Source organism: Bufo bufo, chromosome 4 (assembly GCF_905171765.1).
Source record: "Bufo bufo chromosome 4, aBufBuf1.1, whole genome shotgun sequence".
In the NCBI taxonomy this organism is placed as follows: Eukaryota; Metazoa; Chordata; class Amphibia; order Anura; family Bufonidae; genus Bufo; species Bufo bufo.
In genome coordinates this window covers 395,321,228-395,335,118 of record NC_053392.1, presented here as the reverse complement: position 1 = coordinate 395,335,118, position 13,891 = coordinate 395,321,228, and the positions used below count along the sequence as shown (strand labels likewise).

The 13,891-nt window shown below is 40.0% G+C and overlaps 1 protein-coding gene across 1 annotated transcript in view; it reads right to left on the bottom strand.

The window, feature by feature from the left end:
• SAMD5 (sterile alpha motif domain containing 5) overlaps positions 1 to 171 on the bottom strand; it is a 27,200-nt gene extending 27,029 nt beyond the window's left edge. The window contains exon 1 of the mRNA XM_040427108.1: positions 1 to 171. This exon is cut by the window's left edge and continues 1,053 nt beyond it. The gene's annotated coding sequence lies outside the window, so the exon portion shown is untranslated.
• Positions 172 to 13,891: the final 13,720 nt, after the last annotated feature.

Here is a 13,891-nt window from a genome sequence, read left to right as displayed (position 1 = left end):
CAATACACTCCATAAAAAAAAACAATATTGTCTCAGGTTAGTCGGTGCTTGTTGGCTTTCTTGTCCTCCAGCCACACCTTCTCTTATTTTTACAACCTGGTAGAATAGTTCCTTGTAGCTTCTGCTTGTTCCTTTCTCAATACCGGCTGCACACTATTTCTTATTTATTGTTCCAGATTACATTTGCAGCCGCTTCAGACAGAGGATTACAAGTGCAGTTCAGCCGGCAGCCTCTGCTGTGTGTGTGCATGTGGGGAGGGGACTTTGATTCAAGATTAATCTGCAAGGGAATACAGCAGGCAATTTGGCTGTGGACTGTCTGCTTCCATAAGGTTATTTGTGTCATTCACTCTTTTTAGAACCAGTCTTTTATCTCGTTTTTAATTTGTCTTGCATTCACTGCAGAAACGCTAATTATTCTTTACATTTCCTGCCTTATTCCAGTCTTATTCATACAAACAAGGAATCCTGAACCCTTTAGTGAAATGTTCTAATGTGTCAGTTATTCTGAATGGCAGAAGAAAGGAAGAATTTCACAAATATGGCTTCAGCCTTCGCCTATTGTAAAATTGTACTGACAGCAGAAGCTTGATATAAGCCAAAACTGTCATCTAAACACACTCAGTAAACATTTCCAGCCCAAGAAATTGTAGCAATGTATGCATTTTACAATGATGGAATATACAGTTGTGTTCAAAATAATAGCAGTCAAACATCACTAACCTGATCAATCACAGTTTTTTGTAGAAATTATATTTCAACATGGCAAATGATTTAATAGCAGGTGTAGTAGAGTAATAGAAATCCAACAGACCCAACAGTCATGACATGCATGCTGCTGATTCTGTGTAATTGAATCGCTAATTGAAAGGGGCATGTTCAAAATAATAGCAGTGTGGAGTTCAATGAGTGAGGTCATTCATTCTTTTAAAAACAGGTGGCAATTATTGCCCTTATTTAAGGAAGGAAGTCAGCAAATGTTGTACATGCTGGTTACAGTGCATTTCTCTCTGAAATTCTGAGGAATATGGGTCGTTCCAGACATTGTTCAGAAGAACAGCGTACCCTGATTAAAAAGTTGATTGGAGAGGGGAAAACATATAAAGAAGTGCAGAACATGATAGGCTGCTCAGCTAAAATGATCACAAATGCTTTAAAATGGCAACCAAAACCTAAAAGACGTGGAAGAAAGCGAAAAACTACCATTCAAATGGATAGAAGAATAGCCAAAATGGCAAGGACTCAGCCAACATTCATCTCCAGGAAGATCAAAGTAGGTCTAAAGTTACTTGTGAGTACTGTTACAATTAGAAGACGCCTATGTGAAGCCAAGCTATCTGCAAGAAGCTCCTGCAAAGTCCCACTATTGAAAAAGAGACATGTGCTTAAGAGGTCACAATTTGCCAAAGAGCACATTGACTGGCCTAAAGAGACATTTTATGGACTGATGAAAGTAAGATTGTTCTTTTTGGGTCTAGTGGCCGGAGACAGTTTGTCAGACGACCCCCAAACACTGAATCCAAGCCACAGTACACTGTGAAGACAGTGAAGCAGGGTGGCACAAGCATCATGATATGGGGATGTTTTTCATACCATGGATCAGTTTGAATACATCAGAATACTTGAAGAGGGCATGCTGCCTTATGCTGAAGAGAAAATTCCCTTGAAATGGGTGTTCCAACAAGACGACTCCAAACACACCAGTAAACGTGCAACATCTTGGTTCCAGACCAACAAGATTGACCTTATGGAGTGGTCAGCCCAATCCCTGGTTCTTAATCCAATAGAAAACTTGTGGGATGACATCAAAAATGCAGTTTCTGAGGCAAAATCAAGAAACAGAAAAGAACTGTGGAATGTAGTCCAATCATCCTGGGCTGGATGGAATACCTGTTCAGAGGTGCCAGAAGTTGGTTGACTCCATGCAACACAGATGTACAGCAGTTCTCAGAAACAGTGGTTATACAACTAAATATTAGTTAAGTGATTCAAAGGAAAGCAAAATCTTCAAACATTTTTCAGTTTATATAGTGAATGTTTGAGTTTGTAAAGAATACAAACACTGCTATTTTTTTGAACAGTCTAATATTCACTTTTCTTAATTTTTTTTTTAGAGGAACCACACAAATTTGATATATTTTTCTTCATGTTTTGATTTGGTATAGAATGTGTAGTGTTCCCAATGCATTTGTGTGTATGGAAAGAAAAGCTATTAGAAGGATTTTGAGCTTTATTCACTTTTGTAAACACACTGCTATTATTTTGAACACTGTATAGTGTTCTAGGCATGCCATAAATGACATCCAGTGCAAACTGGCACTTTACTGGTGCTTAAAGGGTGTCTGCCAGCAGTTTTGACCATGCTACAATGCTGACAGCATTAGGTTGCAGCTGGGAAAAGCAGTACAAACATACCGTTTGTGGAGTTATCATCAGGAGTGGTGAGTGCCAAGCACTGGCCTGGTACATAACGATCTTATGCTCTCAGCATTAGCTATTTACGTGCCTGGCCGGTGGCTGCAGGTGCTCCCCTGAATTCCACTGTATAGCCATCCATACGACAGTGATACAGTTGTACACTGCAGAGGGGGTCGCAGTATTTTGTGTCACATTGTGTTATTTGGTTCTGCTTGGGCAATATTTTGTGCTGCACTGTGGTATTGCTTGCCCTACCTACTTCTGTTGGCTCTGCCAACTTGTGTTGCCCCACCAACAACATGGGGCCACTTCTAGGTTTTTCCAGGGCCGCCGTCATGTGTATTTTTTAAAGTGGCATTTCCATCTCAGCCTGCTGTATGCAGAAGCCAGAGGTGTTCAGGGTTAGGCCTCATGCACACGACCGTGCCGTTTTTTGCGGTCCGCAAACCCGCAAAAAACAGAAGCCGCCCGTGTCGCCTTCCACAATTTGCGGAACGGGCGACGGCAATATAAATGCCTATTCTTGTCCGCAAAGTGGACATGTTATATTTTTTTTGCGGGGCCACGGAACAGAGCCACGGATGCGGACAGCACACGGAGTGCTGTCCGCATCTTTTGCGGCCCCATTGAAGTGAATGGGTCCACATCCAAGCCGCCAAAACTGAGGCTCCGATGCGGACCTAAACAACGGTCGTGTGCATGAGGCCTTACAGAAACAGCAGAGCTGCTATGGTACGCTGTTTAAGTAACTCCTATAAAGGCGAATGGGAGTCTCCAAAACCTAAAAGCACTGCAAGCTACAGGAATGGCAGAGCTCACTATGATATGCTGTTCTCATATCTCAATAACAGTTGTGGCAATAGAGTAGCACAGTCGGCTCATCTGTTTCAATTACCATGGCCATCACATAGGACGGATAGTCAGATCTCAGCTGTAAATAAATATAGGAATAAACCTTTAAGTTCACTACATGTTCTTTATAGACACAATTTGAATTATTCTGCTAATAATGTACTAATGTAAATGCACCTGGATTTTGGTGTAAATTGTGCCCAAAAAAGTTCTGCATGCAAGACTTTTTTTTCCATCTAAAATAACAGATCTCTGATGGAAATGGCTAAAACGGATACCAAATGTGCATAACAGAGCATAATGGATGCTTAAAATACAGGATCCATTTTTTTTTCCTTTTGACGAATCAGATAAACGAAAAGTAAATGGTGATGTGAACTCAGCCTTAAAAGGGTTCTGCACTTTCATTTAACTGATGATCTATCCTCTGGATAGATCATCAGCACCTGACCGGCGGGGGTCAGACAGCCGGGACCCCTGCCGATCAGCTGTTTGAGAAGGCAGCGGCGCTCCAGCAGCGCCGCGGCCTTCTCACTGTTTAGCTCCGGGCCGCCGGCCCACTGACGTCACGACTAGTATCAACTAGCGTGGGCGCGGCTAAGCTCTGTTCACTTGAATGGAGCTTAGCCGTGCCCACTCTAGTTGATACTAGTCGTGACGACAGTGGGCCGGCGGCGGCCCAGCGGTAAACAGTGAGAAGGCCGAGTCGCTGCTGGAGCGCCGCTGCCTTCTCAAACAGCTGATCGGCCGGGGTCCTGGGTGTCGGACCCCAGCCGATCAGAAGCTGATGATCTATCCAGAGGATAGATCATCAGTTAAATGAAAGTGCAGAACCCCTTTAACGATTTTAACACACACATGCTGCTTCCTCAATAGCTGTCAGCATTTTATTTTCATGGTGTTTCGATAGCAAGCCTTATAAAAGTTCCATGGCTGACACACGTTTCCCATTTTCTCTATGTATAGGATGTGACACTTGTTTGTGACCTTATAATAGAACATGGCGCCTTTAACAAAAGGATAAGATATATTATTTACTGTGTAATTCCAACAAAGTGGGTAATGTTGGAGAAAGACATGCCAGCACAGAGGACCTCTGTATCTCCTGGTATCACTGTGGAAAGAAATGCAGAGTCAGAGTCTAGACATTCTCATGTAGCCATTCATGCCCATACTCATCTATTTGTTAATGCAATGTGGTGCTGTCAGCTCTTGTAGTGTGCTAGTGTACAGTATAATGAATAGAGTACACCAGTCAAATACCAGGTCAATGACAAATGTTTCTAAAATAGTTCCACCAAAATCTCACCCTGGATTGTTTACACAGAAAATTTAAAGGGATTTTCCAAGATTTTATTATTGATGGCCTATCCATATGATGTCCATTCCCCAGCCCCCTGCCGATCAGCTCACCAGCTACAGCACCGTATGTTGTATAGCGGCTGAATAGGACTGAGCTAGTCTTTGTATGTAGAATGAAATCTAAGTATTTTACGCAAGCTAATATTAACCCCAGGGGTTCTACATTATTATTGTTGCCCAATAATCTGCAGAGGCAGACTCCCTGTACACATTTATATTGCTTTAATACATGTGGCACATGTTGGAAAACTCCTTGGGGGACATTTATCATAGTCCAGCAGCATACGCCGTGCTATGAAACCAGGCCTGCTGTTGGATGCTGCGCCTAATTTATGACAAGGTGTGCACCTCGTCATAAATTAGACATAGCATCCGGCAGTCCGTGCGCCTCAACTGAAATCTACGCCAGCCCCTTCTATTCCAGTAGATTTCAGTATTCTTGTATGCCACTTTTTTTACATAGATAAATGCGGCTGGGCTGCTGGCCCTGGCCTACTCTATCCTCACCATGCCCCCTTTTAAGGAAAGTGGCATTTTCCTACTTGCACAAAACATTTTGCGCACGTGGGTCCAAAAAAATACACACAACTTTTTCACACCACAAAAGTGGTATAGATTTATGATAAATGTAGTAAACACTTTTGATAGCTGGAAGCATCTAGTATGCTTTCCGATGATTTCATCCAGTCTTTGGACTGCTCTTATCATTAGCCTGCCTATGGCCAACCATACACAGCTATTGCAATTTGCATAAAACGTAACAGGATACCTTAAAGTAGAACTCCCACAATTTTTATTCTCTTTTCAGTTAGAAAGGTACATAGTATAATCTGTAGTGAATGTAATCTTCCCATCGGTGACTGTATAGTGAGTTATCCCCTCCCTTCTAATTGTAGCTGTGTCATGTGACCAGCACTCTCATCTCCAACTGACACAGGACGGGAAGTGAGTTAATTCTCTATTCATTCCTAAGAGACTGAGAGTGAGGCTCCCATAGGAATACATAGAGAAACGGACTTCCTGTCCACACATAAGATGCTGTGTCAGTTGGAGAGTCTGATTGCTGGTCACATGACACAGCTGAGAAGCAGAAGGGAGGAGATAACTCACAAATACAGTCACTGGTAAGAAAATCACATTCACTACAGATTACATCATGTACCTTTCTAACAGGTCAGAGAATAAAATTTTTTGCAGGAGTTCTTCTTTAAAGAGGTTGTCCAGACTTTTACTATTGATGACTTATCCTCAGGATAGGTCATCAATATCAGATCAGCGAGGGTCTGACACCCGGCAACCCTGCCGATCAGTTGTATGAGGACATGGCGCGCGCAGTGCCCACGTGCCATCTCCCTGCTCTCTTCGTGTCCACCGCTGCTGTCTATGGTCTTTGTGGTATATGTGGTATTAAAATTACAATCAGTTTGGTCAAAAATGGAGAAAACTTATTTTTTACACTCTGCCCACATGCTTTTCACTGTCAAGTGGCATGATAAAGTTACAATTACATCATATATTGGAAGAAAATATATACACCTGTACATTATGACTGGTCAACTAGATGTCATAGGATTCTTATCAGTCATACATGAACATTGAATATGCAATGATAAAAGAAAAAAAAAAAAAAAACGGTGATATGTGACAAAGACAGAATCCAGTAGATATCACACCCATTAATTAGAGGAAAAAAATAGAGATGGACACATACTGTATATGTGTTCATTCTCTAACTAAATTGATAGCTTTTTCAATTTATAAGGATGTTAAGAATGACATGTAATAAGACAAGCTTCTTTTATTTTGCTATACACATACAATAATATCTTAGGTAAATGAGTATAAAGTAAAAAAGGCAAGAAAGTCATCACACATGCCACAAAAAAAGTACCTAGTTCAACATATGATTCTTTTAGGACATATGAGCCTATCGTGGGCCATGTTTACTTGGCAAAATGCTCATTTTGCAAAATTAGAGCCTGATCAGAAGTGTAACCAACATCTAAAATCTGTTGTTGTTGTTTTTTTTTTTTTGGGGGGGGGGGGGGGCAGTTTGGCATGTATTTGAAAACATATTTGAATTTTATTGAATTGCATTTTATGGGAATATTTTATGTGCTTTAATGTATTTTAGGACTTTCCCTTTGACTTTAATAGGATATGCAGGTGATATGCACACTGTTAAATGGGTAAGGCACTGTGGAGGCCACTGTTAAGGGAACGGGGTGATTTAGAGGTCACTGTTAAGGGGGTGGGTGCTGTGAAGGTCACTGTTAAGGGGGCAGGGTGCTGTGGACGTCACAGCTAAAGGGGGTGGTGCACTGTGGATGACACAGTTAGGGGACGGACACTGTGGAAGTCACTGTTAAGGGGGGTGGGGTGCTGTGGAGGTCACTGTTAAAAGGGCATGGCACTGTGGAAGTAACTGTTATGGGGGACACTGTGGGTATCTTTTAACCACCCACACAAACATACATGAAATAGAGGAAATATACCCAAGCGAAACCGGGTCATTCTACTAGTACCTAGTAATAGGCAGACAATCCCTGTTCTGTAAAGATCACTTTTCAGCAGTCATCTTAATATCATTACAAACAGGATTGTAATGACAGATAAAATTGCAATGACCGATTGCAATGATAGATAAAGCTTGTATGTAATCTTATACACTGCAACAGTCACCCAATAGCTAAAATCAATAAAGCATTCTAAAAAAGTTTATATCCCCAGACTTAGACTTGAATGGTCAATTTAGTTCTGCCCCATAGCATATCTGCTTCTGCTCCGGTCCTGAGCCATCTTCTGGTCCCTGGCTTACTCATTTCCGTCCAGGTTAAGGACATGTTTAACTGCCCTGCAGCACATGTGACCAGAAGATGGGCGAACGGGAGCCTGGGGGTAGGACTGAAAAAGCAGGTAAATATGCCTTTTTCATTTTGTCATGCTCACTTCGGGGCATAACTAAATAGTGAAGATTCCAGGAAAACCCCTTTAAGTCTATTCAACCAGTAGCTTTAGAAACTAAGCTAAATATCTATGCTAAGTCAGCACTATGTACTATAAAAAGTATACCATATGGACAGGAAAGGGTGGAAAGATTTTATATAGCTGATCCCCAGAAGACTGATGCCCTTCCTTACTAGTGTTTATTGCTCTCACACAGCCAGTTATTGTAAATTCTCTGGTCTTTAGCACTTGCCAGCCATGGAACTGTAAAACCTTATTTCTATGTTTCAGTTTTATAGACAGTAATAGGAAACTGGGATCAATATTTAAGAGGTCAGAACTCATTTTGTATATTGAGATCATACCGTACTGCCAGATATGCCATTATACGATTTCATTTCTACCTCTAGAGCCATAAAGAAATGGTCTGCTATTAACCTCGCTTGTGTTTTTTTAGCCAGGAAATTGTACAAACCTATTGCATTCTGCATGTTCACATTTAGTATATGACCGCCTGATTTAAAAGGTAAACTGAAATTGTGTCTTTGACCTTGTGTGTGTTTTTATACTTATATTTTATGATTAATTTAACTGCAACACTTTTAGGAAATATCACCTTTTTTCGCTATACAGAGACAAATACGGGATATTTACCATTCTGTGCTTTAAAGTCAATATTATATTCAATGGTACATTTCTAAATACTTGTAAGAGCATATGGTCACAGATGGAATAAGCACTATAAACGTAAATTTGAACTAAAAGTCTCAGTATGCTCTAATAGGTTATGTATAATATCTCAGGAGCAACACAATTAATAAGCAAGGTCAAACATCTACAAAAATACTAATCACTTACTAATACATTGGATTTATCACCAATAAAAAACAAACAAAAAAAACCTCTTTTTTTGGGGGGAATTGTGTCCCATTGAGTGCAGGGCAACCGATGAATGCATCAAGCGGCAGTTCTTGGTTGCAATGATTGGTGAAGTACTGCAGATTGGTTTTGGAGTTGTTAAATATCAGAATATTTCCAAAGTTTGAATTCACAAATAAAATATTAGTATTACAAATATCATATTGTTTAACATTGCACTTATAAAACGTGGAGGAGAGACCCCATTCTGCTTGGGTCACTGTGAATATTATTTTGCCCCATATTTGTCTTTGTACTGTCAATATTCCAGATATTCCTGTATTTATCTGCAAAGGAAATATTCTATTTTCTAGAAATAAAAAAATATCATGTGCTTACAGTGCCCTCTACTGGCCAATAACTATTACTAATGCTAACTTAGATCAGGTATTATTCATTTTCGGTTCTTCTGACAGATCAGAAGAATGGAAAGCTAAATGCAGATGTGAAATAGCCCTAAGGATAGGTTCACATCAGATTTGTGAGTCCGGTAGCCTGATCCAACAGAGGATCAGGCTACCGGTGTTCATTATATCTGGCATTGCCAGATACAACCGTGTACCACTGAATACCCTTTGACCATAATGGAATCTGGCAGTGATTCTGGCAGCTGGTTTCCGACATAAATGCCTGCTTTCAGCCAGACAAAAAGTGCTGCAGCAATGTTTTTGTCCAGCCGGCAGCTGCCATTTATGCTGGAAAAAGCTACAGGAACAGCCTGCTGAATGTCTGACCGCAACTATGAAAGTAGCCTTGATAGAAAGAGGAAATTAATTTAAATATAATAATTGTAATAGTTAATATCTAAATTCACAAGTTCACATCACTGTTGTGTTTTCATTATTCCTGCTCCATCAGAGGAACAGAAAAATGGGGAAAAAAAGTATCTGTTTTAATCGCAGTTTATTTGAATGGGTCACTCTGAGCATCATTTGTGCTCAGTTTGCCTCAGTTTGGGTCAGCTCCATCAGGTTTCACTTATTTTTTTATGGAAAAAAAAGTCCTGATGCCCAAAATAAAACATCATTTAATCCTTTTCTATCTCTAATGGAACAGAAATAAGAAAAGCAAAGTACTTATGTGAACTTAGCCACGGGCGAAGTCCTTTTTCACTAATTGAGCTCCTTATTAATGCAGATATTCTCCATTGACTTTATAGGGATTTTTTGCACATAAAAGGTTAATTAGCCATTACTTTTCAAGGTGGCTGCACACAATGCGGATTACATGCACTTTTCTGCATGGATTTCATGTGGAAAAAAAACCCAGCGTAATACAGTAACAACAGCGAAATATAGTAACAATATTAGACAAATCTCATGTTACTCTTTTCTTAAAAAAGGAAATTGACCTTCCGTGCATATTTTTAAATCTGCAGCATACCAATTGTTGTGTTTTTTTATTTTCAATCAGAGGCACAGCTAAAGGCTCATGGGCCCTGGTGCAAGATGGCAGCTTGGGCGGGGTGCCTCAGTGCTTTGTGGCAAGGGGCAAGGTGCAACCTAGCCTTTCTGCTGCCCAAGGTTAAAATTGAAACAACACCCCTCTCCATGCCAAATTCTCAACCTACCCCCTTCCTTCCAGCCCTACTGTTAAATTCATACTTGGAAAACATAACATACAGCGCTATAAAACATACAGGGTAATACAATGCCACATACCTCTTATATCCAGTGACGTCTCCTCTGATGTTCTCTTTCCTCATCTTCTCCTTTCAGACCAGACTGCTTTAATATTTTCTTCAAGCTCTTGTCTGCAGAGTTTGGCAAAAAGACATCTTAGTTTCCTACTTTTCCATCATCCTCCCACCTTCTAAACACCCCAATACTGTGCCCGCTGTGCTCCCGAATACTATACTGCAGGAATAAATAGTCCCCCTGAACATATTAGTACCGCACAGATAGTGCCCCTTCAATTAATTATTATAATAAATAATCATTTTCCCTTTTATTCCCCTTCTCCCCCTTTGTACACCAAAGCCTTTTTATGCTTAGAGATTATAAAGTTCTCCCAGACCTTCTATAATACCTTAGGCTTCTGCATTTTATTGTGTCTATTATACCACCACTTCTCCATAGATCTATTCATATTCTTAACAGATATCCATTCCTGAATTGTTGGAATCTCAGGGCGCATCCATTTTATTGCCATAACCAAGCGGGCATAGAAAAAACATTTATATATTATTTGTGTTTTTTTCTTTACAACCTTTTGTGGTATGCATAACATGATACATTTTTCTAATTTACATTGATATATATCTCCTATAATATCAGTTAAATTATCCCAGGTTGGTGAGATCATTGAGCAACTCCACCACATGTGGGTAATATCTGCGTCTAATATTCCACATTTGGGACAGACCATAGGTGTATTAGTATTCAACTAATTCAACCATCTAGGTGTGAGATATAATCGATGGAGCGCAATAAATTGGGCTACTCTATATGATGGATTCCGAGTAAATTTAGAGTTATAACAAAGTCTTTAGCATTGCTGTATGGTCATCAGGCCTATATCCCTTTCCCACTTAATCTTACTAGTTTACTTACTAGATTCTTACTATTTTTTTTATTATTTATATTATTACTAGATTACTAGAAAATCTCACTAGAAGCTAAACCTTCATTCAGTAATTCACTTAATCTAGAATATATTAGTGATATTAATTCATGCTTACCTCTCCACCCAAAAATAAAGTTTAGCAACTTGTGATTCTCAACTGTCAAGTATATCTTATTTTTAATATCCTTAATTAGTGCCTGTAACTGTGAGTATCTAAATACCTCTCCTTAGTTTATTACTGGTCTGATCTAATAATATTTCCTTTGATTTTAAATTACCATCTTGTAAAAATTATGAAATATACCACATCCCAGTATTTAGCTATATTTACATCAAATATATGTCCCAATTTACCATTAAACCATAAAGGGGTGACATATAGTGAGCCCGCTACTCCCAAGATCTCCCTAATAGGGATGAGCGAACCCGAACTGTATAGTTCGGGTTCGTACCGAATTTTGGGGTGTCCGTGACACGGACCCGAACGCGAACATTTTTGTAAAAGTCCGGGTTCGGCGCTTTCTTGGCGCTTTTTGAAAGGCTGCAAAGCAGCCAATCAACAAGCGTCATACTACTTGCCCCAAGAGGCCATCACAGCCATGCCTACTATTGGCATAGCTGTGATTGGCCAGTGCAGCATGTGACCCAGCCTCTATATAAGCTTGGGTCACGTAGCGCTGCACGTCACTCTGCTGTTACAAGTGTAGGGAGAGGTTGCAGCTGCGACGTTAGGGCGAGATTAGGCTGTGATTAACTACTCCAAAAGACTTCATTCAGTGATCGATCTACAGCTGTGGATCATTGAACTGCTGCTATTCAATTGCTCACTGTTTTTAGGCTGCCCAGAGCGTTTTTCAGTCACTTTTTTCTGGGGTGATCGGCGGCCATTTTGCGGCTTGTGGTGCGCCAGCACAAGCTGCCACCAAGTCCATTTAACCATCAATAGTGTGGTTATTTTTTGCTATATCCTACATCAGGGGCAAGCTGTCACCAAGTCCATTTAACCATCAATAGTGTGGTTATTTTTTGGCTATATCCTACATGAAGGGCAAGCTGCCACCAAGTCCATTTAACCATCAATAGTCTGGTTATTTTTTGGCTATATCCTACATCAGGGGCAAGCTGCCACCAAGTCCATTTAACCATCAATAGTGTGGTTATTTTTTGGCTATATCCTACATCAGGGGCAAGCTGCCACCAAGTCCATTTAACCAATAGTGTGGTTATTTAAATCTATCCATAAAAGGGTATATTAGATTCAAGGTGCTGATAGGGTCATTCTCAATAACTTCACACACACGCTACTGTGCATATCCAAGTCTAATTCTGTCCGTAAACGTATACCTGTCACCCAGCGCCTAAATAATAGGCCTCAAATTTATATTCAGCTAAATCTGTGGCTATTGCTGTAGCTGGTCAAGTTATTTTGTGTCCGTAAAAGCACAGTTTTTGTTCTGGGTTGAAATACAATTCCCAACCTAGCAATTTCCTAAATTAGTGGTTTCTGCTGTATCAGGCCTACTTTAAATCTATCCCTAAAAGGGTATATTAGATTCGAGGTGCTGATAGGGTCATTCTCAGTAACTTCACACACACGCTACTGTGCATATCCAAGTTTAATTCTGTCCATAAGCGTATACCTGTCACCCAGCGCCTAAATAATAGGCCTCAAATTTATATTCAGCTAAATCTGTGGCCATTGCTGTAGCTGGTCAAGTTATTTTGTGTCTGTAAAAGCACAGTTTTTGTTCTGGGTTGAAATACAATTCCCAACCTAGCAATTTCCTAAATTAGTGGTTTCTGCTGTATCAGGCCTACTTTAAATCTATCCCTAAAAGGGTATATTAGATTCAAGGTGCTGAAAGGGTCATTCTCAATAACTTCACACACATGCTACTGTGCATATCCAAGTCTAATTCTGTCCGTAAACGTATACCTGTCACCCAGCGCCTAAATAATAGGCCTCAAATTCATATTCAGCTAAATCTGTGGTTATTGCTGTAGCTGGTCAAGTTATATTGTGTCCGTCAAAGCACAGTTTTTGTTCTGGGTTGAAATACAATTCCCAACCTAGCAATTTCCTAAATTAGTGGTTTCTGCTGTATCAGGCCTACTTTAAATCTATCCCTAAAATGGTATATTAGATTCAAGGTGCTGATAGGGTCATTCTCAATAACTTCACACACACGCTACTGTGCATATCCAAGTCTAATTCTGTCCGTAAACGTATACCTGTCACCCAGCGCCTAAATAATAGTCCTCAAATTTATTTTAAGCTAAATCTGTGGCTATTGCTGTAGCTGGTCAAGTTATTTTGTGTCCGTAAAAGCACAGTTTTTGTTCTGGGTTGAAATACAATTCCCAACCTAGCAATTTCCTAAATTAGTGGTTTCTGCTGTATCAGGCCTACTTTAAATCTATCCCTAAAAGGGTATATTAGATTCAAGGTGCTGATAGGGTCATTCTCAATAACTTCACACACACGCTACTGTGCATATCCAAGTCTAATTCTGTCTGTAAACGCATACCTGTCACCCAACACCTAAATAATAGGCCTCAAATTTATATTCAGCTAAATCTGTGGCTATTGCTGTAGCTGGTCAAGTTATTTTGTGTCCGTCAAAGCACCGTTTTTGTTCTCGGTTGAAATACAATTCCCAACCTAGCAATTTCCTAAATTAGTGGTTTCTGCTGTATCAGGCCTACTTTAAATCTATCCCTAAAAGGGTATATTAGATTCAAGGTGCTGATAGGGTCATTCTCAATAACTTCACACACACGCTACTGTGCATATCCAAGTCTAATTCTGTCCGTAAACATATACCTGTCA